Here is a 17,722-nt window from a genome sequence, read left to right as displayed (position 1 = left end):
AACATCCTCCGGCTTGCTTAATTTTGTAGTGAACGTTGTGGAAACTGACGGTGGCGCCTTGTCGCTGTAGACCTGCAGACTGGACAAGGCTTTTGTTCCATTTTAACCAAAACAGACTGATTGTGTGACATTGTTGGTACCTGGTCCTTTGAGGTGTTTATCTTCACTGCTTCCATCTTCACTTCTTCCTCGAGCATCTACAAAATGCAAAATGTCACCTTAGTATTACTTTCTAACATTTTACATCAAGATCCACCTTAACAAAATTTAGCTTCGCAAGTACCACCATTTTTAACAACTCTGCTTGCCATTATGGTTCATACTCGTAATCACAGGCAATGAAGGTGCAAGAGGTGGGTTAAACATTCAATCTTAGAAAAGCTATTTTATTTGAACTAAATTTGAGCAAATTATTTCCATTTTCACAATTATTTTATATATTGTAATAAAATTGAATTTCCTTTTTTTTTTAATCTATATAGTGGGTCGTTTTGGTCTCAATCCAAAACCAAGTAAATACACCTTCTTTGTAAGGGGCGCCGGAATTTGGCAGACCCGTCAGCGATCCTGTTCTGTCTCCCTGTAATGTTTATCTGATCTTGAATGGGATTGTGCTGAAAATCTTAATTTCCCCTCAGGGATTAATAATGTATTTCTGATTCTGATACAGGGACAGTATTGCCAATACTTTCTACTTGGACATTTTTCGAGGTCATTGAGTGATTTTTTTTTCCCCTGTAATTTGTTGACCTTGGTTATAATTAAAACATAGACAAACGCACACAAAAATGTAACAGTTATTTGTCAACACAAGTACAACATAAGACAATGTAAAAATATCAACAAAATATTTCAATTATTCCCTTGAGTAAAATGAAGTAAATGGTGCAAAAATGAATACAAGCAAAAACGACTGTTATTTCAAACCATTTGGCTTTTGCCCCCAAAGCCCAGAGCTTGTAAACAATAAAGAAATACTGTGTGAACAATTAATAAGACGAGAACTGAACTCTGTATAATATCGACCCAATACTATCCTGGTATCGAGTATATTGATATTTGGATCGACGTAATGTACCAGTTTGAGAAACCATGCCTAACAAAAGTTTCATATAGTATTACGTTAATCAATCAATGTTTTAATAGATCTATGTTTGTGTATTGTTCAATTAAAACCCGCTTTTTTTTTTTGCATTTGTTGTCGTGCTATTAAGGAAGAAAACTAAAAGAAGGCAACTGCTGAAATCCAGGTGAGTTTTATTTGTATTTATTTTATTTATTGTCAACACAAGTACAACATAAGACAATGTAAAAATATCAACTAAATATTTCAAGTATTCCCTTGAGTAAAATGAAGTAAATAGTGCAAAAATTAATACAAGCAAAAACGACTGTTTATTATTTCAAACCATTTGGCTTTTGCCCCCAAAGCCCAGAGCTTGTAAACAATAAATAAGACGAGAACTGAACTCTATATAATATCGACCCAATACTATCCTGGTATCGATTATATTGATATTTGGATCGACGTAATGTATCATGAGAAACCATGCCTAACAAAAGTTGTATATGTATTACGTTAATCAATCAAATAAATATATATTTGTGTATTGTTCAATTAAAACCCGCCTCTTCTTTTTTTTGCATTTGTTGTCTTGCTATTAAGGAAGAAAACTAAAAGAAGGCAACTGCTGAAACTTCTCCGGGTGAGTTTTATTTGTATTTCTTTTAAATTAAACAAGAAGAGGAAAGTAGTGTGTAGCAAAACAGTCATTTAAGTGCTGATTTAGCGTAATTATACTGAAACGAGTGTTTTTTTCCTGTTCTGACATTATTGCTAGCATTAGCTTCAACGAGCAGGTGTGAGGACGACAGACATATATAGTTAATGTTTAATATCGTCGTCACTCGTATACATTTAATTGGCTTTACCTTGACAACACTTTTGTTTCTTTATTCTCTTTAAAGGTTGAGCGTGTCAACCTTGTCCTAGCGTGCTTCTGGACACACGTCAAAGTAAGGCTTTCAAAACAATGCTTCTTGACGAATAATACGATGACATGTAGAACTTGAAGACGTGTCAATTTCACTAGTTATGTTAGAGAACAAACACTTAAACAGGACTGGATTGAAAAAAAGTTGAGGGTGCTCTGCCCACTTTAAGCCCATGCTTTCAATTCACTCCCAATGCTAATTCCAACTTTGAGTCTAAACATGCAGCCATTAGAAATGTAAATACTGAGTTCACTCACCTACAGAAAACAGGACTGGTGGTTGAAAAGCAGTGCAGGACAGACAAGGTGTGGGCTGCAAATCAATGTGGCTCTTTGCAATTGTTGCACTTTCTAAGCCCACTTTTATGACTGAAGGTGTGACGCTGACTTATAAGATAGGATGTGGCTTAGAATCATTTAAACCGATACAAACATCAGTCTATTGGTGGGAATTATTCTGAAATATTGACCATATATATTTATTTTTGTTGTGTTTTCATTGTAGTTTATACCATAAGGTGGAGCCATGTCTCTATATGCTTTGACAGTGACGTCACAATTTGGAACTTTCACGCATCGAAAAGCATTTTAACAATACGGGGGGGGGGGGGGGGAAATCTTAAAAAGTAAGAACATAATTATAAAACGCCTGAACTATTTCCAAACAACAAACCAGAAAAGTGAATTAAAATAAAAACAATTAAAAAACGGGTAGCACGGTTAGTGCGTGTGCCTCACAGTAAGAATTAATCTATGTAGATGACTAAATAAAATTGGAAACTGCACATAAATATACTCAAGATAAAGATGGCAAACAAATTATTGTTATGTTACATAAAATTAAAAACTCTGTAAATCAAAAGGCTCTTAACATGTTATATACTTATTTCGTACTCCCACATCTCAATTATTGTGTTGAAATCTGAGGTAACAATTACAAATCAAACATCGACTCTATGTTCTTACTTCAAAAGAAAGCCATTAAGAATTGTAAATTATGCGGATTATTATGAGGGAATAAGCGGTAGAAAATGGATGGATGGATGGTTTATGACCATACCAATGCTCATGTTTATTAAATTAAAACATAAATATACTCAAGACAAAGATGGCAAAAACGATTGCTATGTTACATAAAATTAAAAACTCTGTAAACCAAAAGGCTCTTAACATGTTATATAATTATTTCATACTCCCACATCTCAATTATTGTGTTGAAATCTGGAGTAACAATTACAAATCAAACATCAACTCTATGTTCTTACTTCAAAAGTAATCCATTAGAATTGTAAATTATGCGAATTATGAAATCTGGGGTAACAATTACAAATCAAACATCAACTCTACGTTCTTACTTCAAAAGAAATCCATTACAATTGTAAATTATGCGTATTATTATGACCATACCAATGATCTGTTTATTAAATTAAAAACATTAAAACTGCATGATCTTGTTGACCTCAACACTGCTATTGTTTTGATTTATTGAGACTTTTATTAGTATATTGTACAGTACATATTCCGTAAAATTGACCACTAAATGGTAACACCCGAATAAGTTTTTCAACTTGTTTAAGTCGGGGTCCACGTTAATCAATTCATGGTAAGTGTGTATGTGACGTATAAAGCTCATAACCGTATGCAGGGGCGCCGCTAGGGATTTTGGGCCCCATGAAAAGAATCTTTACAGGGCCCCCAACACAGCGGCAACATTATAATTTCATCATCATTAGGGGCCTCTCTGGGCCCCCCTCCATCATGGGCCCCTAGAATCCATCTCCTTTACCCTTTTATCTCCTTTCGGCGCCCCTGACCGTATGCTCCCTGGGCGTCTGTAGGAGAGGTTCAAACCCAGGGAGAGTCCCTATCACCTCAGAGGTTCATCTGTCTTTCAGAAAGCAACCATAAGAACTATCTTAAAAAGTAGATGTGTTTGCGTCAGTGGGGTTCATCTTTGGAACAGCTCGGATGATTCCTTAAAATGTTCCAGTTCCATTCACACATTTAAAAAAAACTTTAAAACCAAAGTCTTAGAAAAATATATCACTCTTGAATCAACACCAGTAGTTAATACTATGATCAATTGTAATTACAAAACTAAATATGGGATATAAATAATAATGGAAGTATAAGTGTTTGTATATTGTATAGTATTGGTATAAATGCTTAACCAACACGTGTACAGGGATATTTCACATGTCTTTACCGTGTATATATTTGAAAAGTGTTTATGCTGTGTACAAGGTTTATTTATAATATGTTGTGTAAAGGAAATTTCATATTTCTATGAAGCTCATCTTGTATTTGAGATTGTTTATAGTGTTTGACGAAATATTTGCTCAACTTCAGCCTAAACCCTTTCGGTCTGTAAAATTGTCAATTTATGAATGTAAAACTGTTTTGTTTATTTTGTTGACCACTGACCGAAGAAATAATGAACTAAACTAAACTAAACTAAGAAGGCCCTGGGTTTGATCCCCAGGCTCGGGGTCTTTTTGTTTGGAGTTTGCGTGTTCTCCTCGTGACTGCGCGGGTTACCTGCGGGTAGTCCGGCTTCTTCCCACCTTTGTCAGTGCTTCGTCCGCCAACCAAGTTGTCCATGTGGTTGGAAGTCGGTCAGGATTTGGAGCGCTTTGCCTTCCAGAGCAGGCGTCCCCAAACTATGATCCGCAGACCACAGACAGCCTGCCAGCGTCCAAAATCTGGCCCGCGGAAAGTCCCAAGTATAAAAAAAATATATATATTTTTTATTTTGTTATTATTATTTTTTAATCTGTCCTTTCTAGCCCAATCATCAATCCATTTTCTACCGCTTGTTACTCTTGGGGTCTCCTAGCCGCTCAGGCAAATCATATTGTCTAAAAATGCATTTTCCCATCGATAACGTGACGTCAAATGGGTGCTCTTTCAGTCAATAAGTGTGTGAGGAAAAGAATGGCGAAATCGTTGGAGAAACGTAAAATAGTTTTTCGAGTGTAGAGTTTAGACTTTTTGCAGTTTGTCTAATCTGCAAAGAGACAGTGGCGGTGTTTAAACAATTTAATATTCGGTCATCTTCAGTATGCAAGCTCGCTGGGCAATGTGAGAGGAGAAATGCTGGCTGTTCTAAACCGTGAATTTGCTGCCCAGCAGAGTACAATGCTACGCCAAACACAGGCAAACCTGTCATCTGTTGGGGGCCAGCTTCAAGGTAGCTAAACTAATTGTAAGCTGTGGAAAGGCGCCTACTGATGGGGAGATTGTAAAGAAGTGTTTGAACGCTGTTGCGGAGAAGGTGTGACCGGACAAGAAAGATGCTCTGAACGCAGTGAGTCTGTACACATCTACAATTACCATATATAAATATATATATAAATATATATTAGTGTTGTCCCGATACCAATATTTTGGTACCGGTACTAAAATTAATTTGATACTTTTCTAAATAAAGGGGACCACAAAAAATGGCATGATTGGCTTTATTTGAACATAAAATCTTAGTGTACATTAAACATATGTTTATTATTGCAAATTTGTCCTTAAATAAAATAGTGAACATACCGGTACTAAACAACTTGTCTTTTATTAGTAAGTAAACAAACAAAGGCTCCTAATTAGTCTGCTGATATATGCAGTAACAAATTGTGTCATTTTCCATTCTATTATTTTGTCAAAATTATTAAGGACAAGTGGTAGAAAATGAATTATTAATCTACTTGTTCATTTACTGTTAATATCTGCTTACTTTCTCTTTTAACATGTTCTATTTACACTTCTGTTAAATGTAATCATTTATTCTTCTGTTGTTTGGATACTTTACATTAGTTTTGGATGATACCACAAATTTGGGTATCAATGCGATACCAAGTCGTTACAGGATCATACATTGGTCATGTTGAAAGTCCTCATGAGTCCTTGGACATATCTCCTGAGTTTATAAACATAATATACATTTTTTTTAAAACGAAAGAACATGTTGAGATGCCAAAAAATATCAACGTAATCATAGTAGTATCGACTAGATACACTCTTGTACTTGGTATCATTACAGTGGATGTCAGGTGTAGATCCACCCATGAGGTTTGTTTACATTGTGACGCCGGTCAACTACGGTGTGTAGTGAAGCATGTTTTTCTATTCCTCGTCCTGCAGGGATGATACTTGTAAGAAACGTACTTTATTTGTCACCATGGAGGCGAGGATTAGTGATTTAGAAGTCGCTACAACACTGCTGACAGCGGCTGAACTTTAGCTGCTAGCTCGCTAGCCATGTCTTAAAGCACCTCTTCCTGAGGGCCTTTCAGTGTTATAACTTCACCTTTATCGTTAGTTTTCAAGCCAATATGCGTCCATTCTCCTTTTTCTGTCTACACACTGTCTGCTTGTAAGTACTCTGTGATTGTGCGCTACCGAACATGCTCGTCTGCTCATAAACCAGCAATGACACGACATGATGACGACAGGGGAGGTGTTGGACCAGTACTTTTCCGAGGCGGTATAGTACCGAATATGATTAATTAGTATCGCGGTACTATACTAATACCGGTATACCGCACAACCCTAATAAATAAATGTATATATATAGCCCGGACACATTTTTTTAACCCAATTCGGCCCCACGGTCGAACATTTTTGGGGACCCCTGTTCTAGAGCAAGGTCAACGTTGATTGCTGTTTCCTCTGATGATCAACTGCTGAATTTAGCTGCCAGTTGGACTTGGACAAGTTCAGTTCAGTTCGGTTCAATTTATTCATTTATATAGCACATTTAAAAACAACCCCAGTTGGCCAAAGTGCTGTACAGACATAAGAATTTTATTTTTTTTAAATGCATGCAGTGTCACATTTACATTACAAGGTAGGTCTCCAGAGATCTCTTGCCATTGTAGGAGGGCAGTTTTGCCTTTCCTGGTGTCTGTGGCATTGTCGGCCCGTGTCACTGTCCACACCGCTTGCCTCTAGAAGGCACTCTTAAGGGCATCCTCTGCTGCTCCAATTGGCTGTGCTTGTCCTCCTTGACTGCATCTTCAACCTCACGATCAAGTCCTTAGTCGCTGTGTGTTGCCACCCTAGAATCCTACTTCTGACACTAATCCAGCAGTCTTGAGCCAACAAAAGATTGGTGAAAGTTACTTCTAGTGGCTTGGTATGCCAAGAGAAGAAAGTATAAAAGAGAATGCAACAATAAATAATGACTAAGGAGCTCAAACAAAACAGACTAATTTGAACAGAACACCAACCACATTTATAGTGTCAAGGCATGATGGGAACAAAAGTGCCCCCCAGCAAGGCTACATTATTCACCTGGACATGAGTCAATAAGTGTTCATGTTAAAATTGCAGAAGTGTCCTAAAGAGTATCAAAAATCAATGTTGTTATTCAGATACGTAACTAGCAATGAAAGATAGGGGGGATTTGCCCCTAAATGCAGGGGATGTTTCTATATTGGGATTATCGGGATATCGATATTGGAACATGGGTGGTTGCCCAGGGCAGTTTCGTCAGGGTGCAACCTAAAAGTTTGATACATAACGGTAACGGAACAATGTTGTCCGTTGTTTAATTGGTTCAGTCAGAAGTATTTGATAATACTTGTCAAATATGACAGTTCAGGACAAATTCAATATGAATGTTTCTGAATAAATTATGCATATACTTGCTGGTTAGTTCATGTTAAAACTACTTTGGGACGTGACTTCAAGTGAATACAACCTATCAGGGGCGCCGAAAAGGGGGGGTAAAGGAGACGGATTCTAGGGGCCCATGATGGAGGGGGGCCTAGAGAGGCCCCTAATGATGATGAAATTATGATACAGGGGGCCCTGTAAAGATTCTTTTCATGGGGCCCAAAATCCCTAGCGGCGCCCCTGCAACCTATACACTGTTCCCTACTTTGCGGTTCACTTACCATGGTCTCAGTGCACCGCAGATTTTAAAGTATCATTGAGTGCACTGAGATTTGAGTACCCTTCACAAATTTGCATGTTAAAATGACAATTTTATCCAATTTCCTTGTTCTCTGTAACAGAACAGTGAACAAATAAACAATAAATAAATAATATACCATAGTAATCAATCAATATTGAATACATAAATAATCTTTGTCTCAATAAAAAAAAATTAAAAAAAGAAAATGGTTCAAGATGTTTATCATAATTCTTGTTCTGTGTACTTCATGAACACTAGTTTGAACAGTCTCTAAACTGAATCATATTGGTGCTTTGTTGGATTTCTTTGGTTAATCCATTCTATAATTTAATTCCACATACTTATATACTAAAGGTTTTAAGTGTTATACGAGCATACAAATGTTTTTTAAATTAGATTTTCCTCTAATGTGATTGTAGGAGCCATTTAAGGCATCTTTATTTTTGTGTTGGCATTACTTTATTTTGTCACTAGGTGGCGGGCTTTTTGGTTGAGCAGTGCAGGGGGGAAGGCATATGTAGGAGCACAGGTGAGCCAAAAGAGGAAGGACTCGGGTGTGGGAGCACAAACCGTTCTTACCAGCAGCAGACAGCAGCAGACAACAGCAGACAACAGCAAACCACAGCAGACAACAGCAACAGGCAGGACAACATATAACACCATATCACTGCAATAATCCCTGGTATGTTTCATTCACCCTGCAAATTCGTTAATAAATATGCATAAACTGGATTTCCGACTGGACCTCACTTCATATACAATGTTTGCTACTGTGTAGGATCACTCCCTCAAACCTGTTGAGTAATGACAATAAATTGGAACATTTGAAGGTGAAGATTGCCATTACATTCAAGTAAGAACGTTGCTCTTCGAGTGAAAAGGACAACAAGAAGAACACCGAAGGACATCAAAAAGCCGCAAGAGGACAAACTGTGCCACGGCCACGCTGCTGCTCATCAGCCAGGGTGATTGGAAACACCTGCCAGCTCTATAGGGTGAGTTGTGTGGAGCTGAAAGCAGCACAAGGGAGAGACTTGGCCAATTATGTCTGGTGGCAAAGATGATGTACAGCCACAAGGTGGCAAACATGTGGATCCTGAAAAGGAAAATGTACAATATTTTGAAAAGGGAAAAAGAGCCATAACGTATACTGCCAAAGGCTTGGAAATGAAAGTTGACAATTATCATAAAGCAATAGGAGCATGTGTTAAAAAAGCTGCTAAAATAAGGGACACAATGAAACAACTCATGCATTCAAATGAAAATGATGAACATGCAAATGCTGTAAGAGGTTACTTGGATGAATTGATTCATTTGTGTGGAGAGGCAAGGGAAAATCATTCCTCATTGATTGCCTTACCATTGCCTGAAGAGGAATGTAGTGGAAAGTCCAGGTTGTCAATGAGAACCAAAGTAGATTTAACACAAGAGTTTTATTTTACTCATAATCAAATGGTACAATGGTTGGGTTGAGTTGTCTAGCACACAGAAAGTTTCCCCCCCCCGGGCGCGCCCGTCACCATGAAAAAGAAGATGGTGGCCAAAACACTCTCTTCGTTTGGCTTTATCCCTTTCTTATCTCTCTTGTTAGTGCGTCAATGTCTTATTTTGTTTTCCCTATCTGTTCCATAGCAACTCGAATCTTTTAGACAGTCAACACATTCAGTTAGACAGGTTGGCACGACTTAAAGTTCACTTTTGTCCCACAGAAGAGGAAGAGAAATCAAAATGAGCATACATTTTTGACAGACATGAACTATAGGTCAAAGGTCAGAAATTCTACTACATACCCGCCTTCCAGGGTCTTAAGACCCTGGACCAAAACAATTTCTGATATACACCACTAAATTAAATCTCTACCGCAGATAGAGGCAAAAACCTCAATGTTTTTATACGAGGCAAAAATTCCGTCTATGACCCTCCTTCAGAGCGATCGCTGTTACCAGCCTGCAGTAAAACCATCTCACAGAACACAATTAGTGGCCTACCCTTTGAGTTAGTAACGTAATACCAAAATACTTTGATCATGAACATAATTAGATGAATATATATATGCTTATTCAAGATGTATTTTCACATTAATAATGAATCAAACAAGATCTGGTTTAGAATTAATATAGACTTATGACTGTAAGCTGTTGCATTATTATTTTTCCCGGCATTTGCAATGAATGTAGTTACCAATTGATTTTGTACACACAACTGAATTTCGTATAAGTCCATATTCGATTAGTGCTCGTATAGATGGCTCGGTGGTGCCTCAGGCTGGTGGCCTGCCGACACCTCGTTGGGCTTTTGGCTGCCTTGGTGAAGAAAGAGATCCACTCAAATAGTCTGTCTCTCTTTGGGGTGTGGTTCAGTCCATTGGGCAGACTGTTTAATGTCATGTCAGTGCTGGCCGAAATTGGGGAAAAGTATGGGGCTTTGGTCCAGGCCCTCGGCTTGCTTCAATGCCTCCTCGCTGCTTCGGCACTCCCGACACTTCTTTCCACAGCTGCTGGAGTCCCGGTGGACACATTGGCTGGCAACGTTAGTTGTTCTCGTCATTGCTGGCTAGGTGTTGTCCCTCCTCTCGGTTCCTTCCAGTCAGGTATCGGGTGTTGGTCCTGGATCGGCTTTGACCGTGCCCCTCTTAGCGAGTGCAAGGGAATCTGGAGTGGCTGCTTTCATCCTCAAATCTGCACAGAGGAACTGGCACACAAATTCTACATTTTGCAAACTTACCATTTTGGTCTCATGGTCTTTCCACCTTCCTAGGAAGCTGCTGGTCCTGAGAAGTGCTGATCTTGTGACTGAAGATGATAACCTGTTTTCTTAAAATAGATGCCGTTGTTTGACCTAATCTTTTTGGGGAAACCATGTCGGGATATTAGATCATTCACAAAACATTTAATTACTGAATTGGCACCCTCCTTTGAGCTTGGGGTTGCTTTCGCCAACCACTGCAATTGTCAATCTAAATCATTACGTTCCTTTATCCTTGCACCGGATTGATCATATTGATTAAATAAAACCTCAACACGCTCAAACTTGACCCAATCCAAACTCACCTCCCCCCTCTGTCCCTCTCACAGGGACAGTGTTAGTCGTAGTAATAGTAATAGTAATAGTAATAGTAGTATTAGTAGTTTCAGAAACATCCAAGAAAAAGAAAAGGCAGCTGATAGTCAAGTGCAGCAAGAACAGAGGCGGAGGACAGGTCATGTTTGAGGTCACTGTTCACTTTTGCAATAGTACTTTGATATTTCACAACACCTAGTGAATTATTGTGGCCTCAATAATTCACTAAATAGTTGTATTTAATTTAGTCTATCTATGATGGGACAATGCACAGAAACATTAAGTTCAGAAACAGATATGTTCTGTACTAGATTATATCTAAATATCTACTTTCCATCTGTAGTCCCTGGCTACCTAAATTAAGGGGATCCACAAATCAAGCAATACAATTATGACACTAATTAATCATAATAAATATATACATTCATAATAATCAATAATTAATCAAAAATAATCATACTGTAGCATGTATTCAATTATAAGAAAAGTAACCAAATGCCCCTTCATGGACACATACTTAACATACAATACAACCACACCTTATTTACATCATCACACAAAGACCATACATGCTCTTGTTCACATCTGTCATCATTCGTAAAAACAACCAAGATTTTAACAGCCATACCTCACAATTTACAACAAAAATGCTCTCATAGATAAATATAATACTCATTAAATTGATGTGTCAACATAATGCCCCTCTTAGTGACCGTCTGAGCAGCCTTGATTGCTCCAAAGCCACCTTTTAACTTCAAATTTTCTATTCCTTTTGTTATAACGTGGAGAAGGCTAATTGGTCTGTACATGTTCTGGTCTTCTTTATTTCCTGCTTTATGGATTTAATCATAGTAGCAGTTTCTCCACGTGGTAGGGAAAGTGTTTTCCGTTATTGATTTATTTATCAATCGTTGTTATACGAGCAATAATACAATCCTTATATGTTTTTAGGAAGATAGTGTCCAACCCGTATATATATCTCTAGATCGTGAGTCTGATAATGCAGTGAATATTTTGTTTAACTTTGTTTCATTTGTTAATTCTAAAATTAGTCCATCCTGAATAAATGACAATTATTTGCACTGATTTTGAGGGATTTTTTATTCAGGGTTTGCACAGACTGGATGAAATGTTCATTAAAATTACCACTTATGTCCAGACTGTCTGCGATAGTAGCGCCATTGATATTTAATGTTATAGTGTTGTTTCTTGTTTGCTCTCTTTCCGTAAGTTTGTATCTGGTTTTCCATAACTTTCTAATGTTCCCTTTTACAGCTTTGATTAATTCTAAGTGAAAGTCAGCCTTTGTTCCTCAAAACTTTTGAAATCATACGATCTGTATTTAGACCTGTTATAGTTGCTCTTATGAGAGCTGAGTCCTCATGTCTTTATTAGAATCCAATGGTATTTTTATTTTAGCACTCTTCTTTCTGGTTTTGTATTTGTGTATTTACAGATGTTCTCTTTAATTTTTGTCATCCAATTGTAATTCTAGTAGGGCTGCTTATCATTTGTATCATGTAGAAGCCGTTTATAATATCCTTAAGTTTCTTTCTACGCGTCTTATTTAACCAGTCCAGATTAACGTCCTCCATGACGTTACTTCTGTCATACTATGCTGTTTGAGGATGTCTGAAAATGAATCAAGAAAAATGTCTTTAGCTGTGGTCGGTCGGTATACTACAATTACCTTGAAATACATTTCTGAGGAAAATGGGATTTTAATTTCAACATACTCAAATTGATCTACTTTTAATGTTTTCCCTTTCATAAATCATAATTCCTCCCCCCTTTGTCACTCTTTGTAGCCTACAGCAGAAATATCCAAATTGCAACCAATAGCTATGTTTTTAACAGACAACCGAAATAATTGATTTGCGTATCGGTTCAATCAGCGGCAGCTACGCCCTGTTTTATCATTTGACCTAAAAATTTTTTTGTTTCGTAGGCAGGACAGAGGGAACAATGTGGGTCATTAGTTGTCCATCTTATACCATTCTAATTGTTTTAAGGATAGTTCACATGAGCGGCCATACCTTGAGTCCCACCATATATAAGAGTCAAAAGGCTCCTCTTATGAGTCGTCTAATTGGTGATCATACAATTTGGCGGTTTGGGTGGCAGGACACACGGACGCACCTCCGTCAGCCAGTGCTAGGACAGTTGGAGCAGTCCCCGTCTTCCACTCATTCCTGGGAGGCGTCCCCAGTAGTTGTCAGCTGATGTCGTGCTGTCAGGCAACATCAGGAAGTTCCTTCTGTGCAGTATTGAATTGTCAGGGCACAGTTCGTAAGCAGGTCATTTCAAGGTGTGTGCAGGTTGACCACAAAGGAATGCTTCAAAGATTGTGTTGAACATTGTCCGTTGACACTTATGTCCAGCAGGGGTCTGTTTGTATCCTGCTGTTCGTCCTGCTGTCACACCTGTATTTTTTGTGAGCATGTTCTGGCTACAACTTTGGAGCTTGTCTTGTTCAGAGAAGTTGGCAGTCCCCCGGCTGCATATCCTTTCCACCCTAGCTTGACCTAGCACAACCGTGCCTATCACCCAAGTCCGTCTGTATGGTTTTACGTTTTGTTGAGGTTTTTTCCTCCAGAATTTGGAACTCAAAACATGTACACCCATCGTTTTCATATCCTCTCGGTTAGTTCAATTTGCATATCACGTTTTAAAATTACAGTCTTAACTATCCCATTAATTGCTAATCAATAACCTTAATTCAAAGATTATACATACTACTTCATGTGTATTTAAGTACCCTTTTAATTCACTTAAAGATTATGTATAAGCTAATTTAAACTATCATTTGTCTATCAGTAGGCGCGAGCAAGCTGTCATGCTTGCACTCTGACCTCCCGCTGTGCGTGATACTCTCCAAAACAAAGGAATGTTTTTATTCACGTTTCTCCTTATCTTTCAGCTAAATCTTTTAATCTTTTAACTTTTAACGTCCGTACTGTGTTTATTTTTATTGTCTGCATTTTGAAATATTTAAAATCTCAGGTACCCCTTGGCATACCTTCAAGTACCTCCCTTTTTTGTCCGGGCGGAAACACCATACCCTCATTTGAGAACTACTGGTTTAGCCTATGAAAAATCCTTTGTCTCATACATCATTACACTGTACAACTCCTCTTTGGGGGGCTAGGATGACAGGGAATGCAAAACAATAACAGTGCAATACTTTTTTTTTATATCATGGTCGTTAATGCCTAGTTTCTCTTTTAATAGAATCTATTTTGTTTCCATTTATACCCTTATTAGTTACTGTTTACCTTTTAGTTCTTCTTCCAAAGGGAACTCTCCTGAAGGAATCAATAACGTTTTATCTGTCTATCTATCACTAACCCGAGCACAATTCATGACGTCATGCTCATCTTGCAGACAGTTATTTCCATTTAGTTTTATTCTCTATTTGTAATTCTACATGCACCAATGTCACATAGAAATTTGCTTTCTTTGTTATTTATTTACATTATTATTTCTGGTTTACTTGCTGTCTGTTTACTTAAGTTCTCATATTTTGGTCTGTCTTCCTTCTGATTAGAATTTGTTTAACGCTTCTCTATGTTTTGTTTTGACAATGGCGCTGAGTGGCTCTTATCTGTACTTCTTCAGACTCTATGTTTCACAGATGCCCTTAGATGTATTAGAATATAAATTTAACTTTTATTTTATTGTGTGTTTATTCCTAAAAAAAAATTAAAATGTCAATGTATGATCAATTTATCTTTATCAAATTTAAATTCAATATTATTAATTTATTTGTTGTATAACTATTAATTCAAAGTTACAATGTGTCCTAATCTATGATGTTCGTGCGTGTGTGTTTGTCTCAACTTCCACACAGAAACTGGATGGATCAGATAAGCAACAAGGCTGTACCAAAAAAAAGTATACTAGACATATAAATGAATGATGAATTAAACAATGTTTCAATGTCCCACAATCCGTATTTATTTATTGATATTTAAACGTATAATTTTCCATATATCTATTATTTTACTGGACTTAGCAAGCACCTACTACTAGCACACTCTACAGACCGAGAATAACTGTTCAACCACACTTAGTAATGCCAAGCTAGATGCTAACTTAGCCTTACTATGCCTAAGTAAGCAAACTTTTGCTAACCTAGCCCAATGCTATGCTAACACAATGCTAACATAGCTCAATGCTATGCTAACACAATGCTAACCCAGCTCAATGCTATCAGTGTCACTCCTCTTCGAACCAATGCCTCACGCAGCTGTCATTCACACAGCCTCGTCACACGCACACACTCTTATCTCAAAATGTCTCCCAGCTCTTTTTTTTTTTTATATGCGTCACACAGTCACTCACACACAGAGAATTTACCAGCGAGCAAGAGCTGGTAAATTAAAACAACTGTAATATCGCACAGTCACAATCACCAGTATAGTTAAAAACAAATTCAAATGACTGGAATTAGCTCGCAGCGCCCACGAGGGGGAGCCTCCCTGCTTAGGCTGCTGCCTCCGCGATCCAACCTCTTGATAAGCGAAAGAAAATAATTATATGGATGGATCATTCACTCATGTGTTTTCTGTACATAACTTTGTCTATTTTCTCACACGCACACACATAACCAACAATTTCCCAGCTCTTGCAGATCAGCGTGGGTGCGAAAAAAGCGTTAGGGAACTCTCACAAAAGCATGAGGGAGAATTAAAACAGATAAGAAACCAGGTGCTACACAAAAGTTATTAAAATACGCAGATATATTTATAAATTTAAAAACACACATTTTTATCCCACAAAACACTCCCCCCTGGTCCGGACCAATATAAACAACTAATGCACGCGTGCTTTTGTGGAATCGGCCGTCTCATAACACACACACGCAGGTCATTTTTACTCATATAATGGCGATTAACCCATTCAGCGGAGCAAATCCTGCTTTTCCTTCCTGACCAACACGGATAACAGCCTAAGGCGCTGTAGAATTTCCAGGAATCACCCTTCAATTTCTACAGTACATCGTGTCTGGTCAGTCCATATGGTTTCACCAAGTCTCTACCATATGGAGCCCTTACTCTATCCATCTATACTGCAGCAAATTTCCAAATTCGTGACAACTTGGCTCAGTTGATCTCCTCTACCGGAGTCACTGAACGATCACCTTATATCAGGCTTTTTACCCGGCTGCAGCTTCCACATAGACAGATACGTAGGACCTTCATAGACGTCATAAATTTGTGTGGGCCAAATGTCACATCAGTTTAGCCAACCTTGCCTTAAATTTCGCTGTGTCCAACTCCGGCTAACCATGTACTTGCAAAGAAATTTTTCGTCTCACATCGTCTATGCTTCTACACTCCAAACCACCAAAATTCTATCAACAATCCCCATTTGTTAAAAACAAGAGATTACAAGTTTTCAACAAACACACAGACAAATGATCACATATAATACAACTCAAGCCAACCAACACATGCCTCAGTCTAGGTTGTTTTTGGAGAACTATCTTTTATGAAAAAATATTTCAGTTTTCATCTTACCGATCCCGTTTCTCTTTAGACAGATAACTTTTACACAATAAGCAAAATAGCTTACCTTTTATTAGATGCGCGCGTGCAAGCGTTGTCTGCCTGAGAGAGAAGCCGGATCGGATGTTGACTTGCAGAGTTCTGGACCATCCTAGTTCGTGACGCCAATTTTGTAGTGGAAAGTCCAGGTTGTCAATGAGAACCAAAGTAGATTTAACACAAGAGTTTTATTTTACTCATAATCAAATGGTACAATGGTTGGGTTGAGTTGTCTAGCACACAGAAAGTTTCCCCCCCCCGGGCGCGCCCGTCACCATGAAAAAGAAGATGGTGGCCAAAACACTCTCTTCGTTTGGCTTTATCCCTTTCTTATCTCTCTTGTTAGTGCGTCAATGTCTTATTTTGTTTTCCCTATCTGTTCCATAGCAACTCGAATCTTTTAGACAGTCAACACATTCAGTTAGACAGGTTGGCACGACTTAAAGTTCACTTTTGTCCCACAGAAGAGGAAGAGAAATCAAAATGAGCATACATTTTTGACAGACATGAACTATAGGTCAAAGGTCAGAAATTCTACTACAGGAACTTGATAGAAAAAATGACTGGTTTCAAGAAAAGATTAAGATACTCGAAGGTTTCATAAAACTTGTGCATGAATGGTTATCAGAAGTGAAAAAGCTAACCACACATGACACTGCCCCTGTGGAAGAGGAGTCCCAATTGCATGTCTCTGAAACACATGGCTCAGTTGAAACACAAGTCCAAGATGAAATGCATGTCCCACTTGCCCATGATAAACATTTATGTGTTACACTTTCTGATATTGGAGCCCAGGACAGTGCATCGAATGTCTCAATCACACGCAGTTCCATAACATCAACAACCTCTTCTACCTCATCTGCTCGCATTCGAGCCCAGGCCGAAAAGGCTGCTCTCATGGCAGAGGCTGCTGCATTGGAGAAAAAACATCAGATTGAATCACAACAAAGAATTCAACAGGAACAATTCGCAAAACAACAGGAACAACTCGCAAAACAACAGGAACAATTCAGAATGGAAAAGGAAAAGTTGGAAATGGAAACCAAGCTGGCAGCAGCAAATGCAAGGGAACAAGTTTTTGAAACCATGGGATCTAGGGAAGGATCAAGAGTGTCAAAAATGAGCTCTGAATCACACAAGGTAGCTGCTGCTCCAAAGAAAACAATTCCCCTCTCTGACACAAAGGTCGGGAAGCCAAAACAATTCATATA

At 38.1% G+C, this 17,722-nt stretch overlaps 1 protein-coding gene and 2 long non-coding RNA genes across 6 annotated transcripts in view; 1 reads left to right on the top strand and 2 right to left on the bottom strand.

The window, feature by feature from the left end:
- Positions 1–5: 5 nt before the first annotated feature.
- On the bottom strand, positions 6–2,324 carry LOC133662098 (uncharacterized). Its single transcript, XR_009828061.1, has 3 exons — positions 2,253–2,324; positions 141–197; positions 6–79 (listed from the first exon to the last, which is right to left on the bottom strand). It is a non-coding gene; the product is annotated as an uncharacterized LOC133662098 (long non-coding RNA).
- Positions 1,918–17,722, top strand: part of LOC133662097 (protein phosphatase methylesterase 1-like) — a 40,529-nt gene continuing 24,724 nt past the window's right edge. For 2 of the 4 annotated variants that reach the window (XM_062065784.1, XM_062065783.1), the window contains exon 1: positions 8,681–8,897. The gene's annotated coding sequence lies outside the window, so the exon portion shown is untranslated. Of the gene's footprint in view, positions 2,017–8,635; positions 8,898–17,722 lie in introns of those variants that run through there. The other 2 variants (XM_062065782.1, XM_062065781.1) reach the window with 2 other exon arrangements.
- On the bottom strand, positions 9,285–17,042 carry LOC133662094 (uncharacterized). The gene is made up of 3 exons (XR_009828060.1): positions 16,540–17,042; positions 13,102–13,219; positions 9,285–10,694 (listed from the first exon to the last, which is right to left on the bottom strand). It is a non-coding gene; the product is annotated as an uncharacterized LOC133662094 (long non-coding RNA).

The sequence above is a fragment of the Entelurus aequoreus genome, linkage group LG12 (genome assembly GCF_033978785.1).
Source record: "Entelurus aequoreus isolate RoL-2023_Sb linkage group LG12, RoL_Eaeq_v1.1, whole genome shotgun sequence".
NCBI lineage: Eukaryota > Metazoa > Chordata > Actinopteri > Syngnathiformes > Syngnathidae > Entelurus > Entelurus aequoreus.
This window is presented reverse-complemented; position numbering and strand designations above follow the sequence as displayed.